Source organism: Orycteropus afer, unplaced genomic scaffold (assembly GCF_000298275.1).
Source record: "Orycteropus afer afer isolate SDZICR_OR568_19922 unplaced genomic scaffold, OryAfe1.0 scaffold00383, whole genome shotgun sequence".
NCBI lineage: Eukaryota > Metazoa > Chordata > Mammalia > Tubulidentata > Orycteropodidae > Orycteropus > Orycteropus afer.
In genome coordinates, this window is record NW_006921970.1 from 1,109,769 (window position 1) to 1,114,547 (window position 4,779).

Below are 4,779 nucleotides of genomic sequence, written 5' to 3' on the forward strand. Positions count from 1 at the left end.
GTGAATGAAGATTTGTAGAAAACCTTAAAGAAAATTATTTAACATATCTTTATAAAGAAAAGGTGAATGGCAACCCAATATAAATAGTGTAGAAGAAATAACAAGGTCAACCAACAAACGTTTATTTCTTAAAACAACAACTGCTGAAAATAATTATTGTTGTTGTTGTTGTTATGTGCCATCGAGTCGGCCCCGACTCATAGCGACCCCTCCTTGGGTTTCCGAGGCAGTATCACTACAGAAGTAGGATTGCCCAACCTTCCTTCCGAGGAGTGGCTGGTGGGTTTGAACCGCCAGCGAAAATAAGTATAGAAAGTCTAAAATGAAAAGGCCTATTTTAAGATATGTAGAGACAAAAGGAAGAAGTGAAACATTGTGTTTTGAAATTAATCTAAAGAAAAGTATGTTATACTGAAGAATCAGCCATATATTACATGTTGTTGTTGTTGTTATGTGCCATCGAGTCGGACCCGACTCATAGCGACCCCTCCTTGGGTTTCTGAGGCAGTATCACTACGGAAATAGATTGCCCCATCTTCCTTCCGAGGAGTGGCTGGTGGGTTTGAACCTCCAGCCTTCTGGTTAGCAGTCAAGTGTCTTAGCCACTATGCTACCAGAGCTCCCATATATTACATAGGTAAAATTATTTCAAACTCATAAACACAAAGCCTTATCATGAAAATTGAGGGGTGGAGTAAATTCAAGCCAATGAGCCCTGGTGGTACAATGGTTAAGTGCTTTGCTGTAACCCAAAGGTTGAGAGTTTGAATCTGCCCAGTGGCACCACAGGACAAAAAACTTGGCAACCTGCTCCCATAAAGATTACAGCCTAGTAAACCCTATCAGGCAGTTCTACTCTATGTGTTCAGTTGCTGTGATTCAGAACTTTCTTAATGGCCACTAACAACAATAAGTTCAAGGTACTTAAGAAATTCAGATTTTTTAAAATCACATTGAGTTTTTAAAATGAATTGAAAAGCTATATATATTTGTTATAGAATATTTGGAAAACATGGATAAAACATAGTGGAAATATTATATATTTGCCAAATCAAATCACTCACAAGTGACCTCTCTTTGTAATTTACCTTCAGATTTTTACTGTTTTTTTTTTAAATGCCAAAGTTTATACTGAGTTAATTTAATTCCATAACTCTTCAAGCTACAATATTTCAAAATATTCATAGAACTGTATAAAAATTCAGAAAATATCTAAAGCTCTAACAAATACTCATTTTCATTTTTTCTAATCTTTAGCAGCCAAGGAGAAGAGCCATCTAACAACCTTAGGATACTATTACTTAATACACATAACTATCTCATTTATGTCAAACTATCATTTATAAGGCTATAAAGTAGATAGCTCTGGTACCACAGTGGGTAAGATATTTGGCTGCTAACCAGAAGGTTAGTGGTCCAAACCCACCAGATGCTCTGTGGGAAGAAGATGAGACAATCTACTTTCGTAAAGATTTACAGCCTTGAAAACACAAAGGGGGTCGCTAAGAATCAGAATCAACTAAATGGCCGTAGAATTTAAGGTGGAGAGGGTACATGAACAAATGCCACCACAAAAAACAACAAAATATGTTAGATAAAATATTTTTAAAAATCATTTTATCTGCATCCAAATATCAGCAAAAGCATAACATATTTCCAGGCAAAACACTATGTGAATCGTAGAACTCACAGAGGCAAAGTACGATGTGTAGCACTCTGCACTTCAGGCTTTTGGATTTGTGAAGAACCAATCCCTGAGTCTCATCTTCCTCAAATTAAGGAAGCTCTGAATGTAATTTGTGTTTCCTTAAAGTTTACTAATAAAAGAATAATCCACATAGCTTGTAACATGCTTCACATGCTGGTTCATTATGTATCTAGACTTCAGATTTATCAGCCTGATTATCCTTTGAAAATTATTCAAATCCTAATAGCTACTATCACCCATCTTTTGCCAAGTACAGAAGCTTCACCTTATGAAATGGACAAGAGGTTGATAGTGTCCTTACTTCTGTGCCTTTTGAGCTGGATCATGGCCTTACCTCTAAAGACACTACTCCAACAAATCCATACTATAGGAGCAGAAAATGGCAAACTGAAAAAAATCTGTTCTCAATTGCATTTATAAGGTTTTACATGGGTGTATTTATGCAGCAATCCAAAGTATTTTCCAATAAGGCTCTCCGACTTGGCATCAGTAGATTATGATCCTTTTATGCATTTGGAAAGTCTGAAAGAGTCTATACTCTCCTGATTCAGAAAGACCCTCTAAACTCCAACCAGTAACAGAAGTAACACTCAAATGCAACAAGGATTAATATGTAGCAGCTTGGACTGTTATTTCATTCCTGGTGAACCATTTGGGCCATTGTCCAACAAGCCATGGACCTGCTATGTTAACAAGTCAAGTACATGAAAGCCATGACAGTCATTACAGTGAATGTCCTGAACTTTCTCCAGAGCTCTTTGAGAGTTCAAATACCCAGTTCTTTGTATTAAACAGCACAACTTTAGGGTCTGATATCCAGATCAGATCAGGAGAGAGTATGCTTGGAGAAGGATTATCCACTGGCCTTGTATCAGCCAATTCAAATGTCACAATCAGTATATGATTTCTCTGGAAAATATTCACGGAACTCTGCTATCCTGTGTGTACCACCTCTTGTAAGTGGCTTGTCAGAACTTACATCTTTCATACTTTCATTGACTCAACATGAGAAGCCAGAAGAGCCTCTTACATCTAATGAATTCTTAGTAGATGTAACAGAAAATGATGAACTGTCCCTCCAGTATAAAAGATTTAGAGAAACGTGTACCAACCTGGGATACAATAAGAAATGAAGATGTTTTTGATGAGATCTTGCAGTATTTAGGTGTTACCAGTCCTGAATGCTTACTGCAATCTCACTTAACGTTCCTGCTCCACAACTGATGTACATTTCTGAAAAACAGGAAAATTATGTTATCAATGCCATCCTTAAGCAACATACAGAGAAAAAGAATTTGTTGAGAAACACTTCAATGACTTAAACATGAAAGCTGTGGAACAAGAAGATGAACTAACATCTCAAAAGCCTCAGACAGCATTTTGTTATTGCAGATTGCTTCTTAGTACACTGGGAATGAATTCCTGGGACGAAAGGCGGAGCTTTCACCTCCTGAATCAAAATGAAAAACTTCTTAGAGAACTTAGGAACTTGGATTCAAGGCAGTACAGAGTCACATAAGATCTCAGTATTTTATGGTGCTGAAGGACAAGAAGACAAAACACTCTATTCTCACCAATACAGGAGGAAATCAAGCATATGAGGATTTTGTAGCTGGTCTTGATTGGGAGATAAATCTTATAAACCATTGTGGTTTTGTGGGAGGACTACTGAAAAACAAAAGCACTGGAATGACCACTCCATATTTTGCTATATCCGTAGTAGAAGCAATATTCCTTGTATTAACCAGAATGCCTTCTGATTATGATGATTCTTTGAGCAAAAAATTGAGACATTTAGGAAATAACAAAGTGTACATAGCTTGGTCAGAGCATACTAGAGACTACAGGAGAGGAATTATTCCTACGGAATTTGGTTGGGCCAATATTGGATATGACAATATATTGGATATACAGGTAAACACTGTGATGAGGAGGATTTTGATGAGGAGGACTCCAGCAAATATAACATCCTGGCTTCAGGGGATATGAAGGGTCAGGAAGGGTGTATGTGCAGATCACAACCTCCAACTTATGTGAAGAGATGAAGTCCATTTTGAGGCTGATGGCAACTACTTCTTGAAGGATACTCAGATCCTAGACAGCCAGCTTGATAACACTGACTGGGTGAAAACCAGGGAGCCAACCACCTGATCAGAGCCAGGCCTCAGACTCAGAGGAGGAAGATAGCATGAGCCAGAAACCAATTCCCATTGGAGGTCCTTCTGGAGCTGCTGTTGCCAAGGAGACAGTTGCTGGGGCATTGGCATATCTGGGGACCCAAGGAACAGACAAAGGGTCTGGGCAGCCCAGCTGTCTGCAGCGCCTAGACTGGTGCCAGGGTTGGCAGACCAGATAGTGGTTGGAGCAACCTTGGTGTATACCAAGAGACTTTGGAACAGTTGGCCATGTGGCTGAAGGAGCTGGGGTGCCAGACCATGGATCCTATGACTCTGTACCCCCACATCCTCTGGACATGTTTGCTGAGGAAGTGGCAGAGGGGGAGCTGGAGAGCACGATTCCTGCTTGAAGAGGAGAAACAGAGTTGCCAGGGGATAGTCTAGTGGACGTGATGTGGGACTATCAATGGGACAACACAGAGAACTGAGCTATATGGGCCTTTACCAGTGCCCAGATGTCCTTTGCCCTGCTAGCAGCTTCCTGCCATTATGTTTCTCTGGTTGCCTCATTATTCAATGTTTGGCTACTTACTATTACCATCATTAAGCATTCAACCTCCTGTATTTCTTCTGTTTGGTTTTTCTGCATTTTTGCTATCCAGTGCAATTTGATAAGGAAAGAGATGTAAAAATTAGCAACAGTTAATAAAATGATATCCAGAGAAAGCTCAGGAGATGTTTAACAAGCATACACTTAAAAATTATCATTAAATGTTCTAAAATTTCATTGGAAATATGATCATTGTATAATAACCAATCATTTTTATATACTAGCAAAAAATAAACAGAAAAATATAATTTTTAAAATATGCCATTTTTCATTAAAATAAACCTATTTAAAACTGGACAAGACCACTATAGAGTAATGTTTAAATGAAGGGAGAGTTGTAGTAT

The 4,779-nt window shown here is 38.5% G+C and overlaps 1 pseudogene; it reads left to right on the forward strand.

Annotated features, from left to right (window-relative positions):
* The first annotated feature begins 1,523 nt into the window (after positions 1-1,523).
* LOC103207625 lies at positions 1,524-4,514 on the forward strand (annotated as a pseudogene).
* The last annotated feature ends 265 nt before the right edge of the window (positions 4,515-4,779 follow it).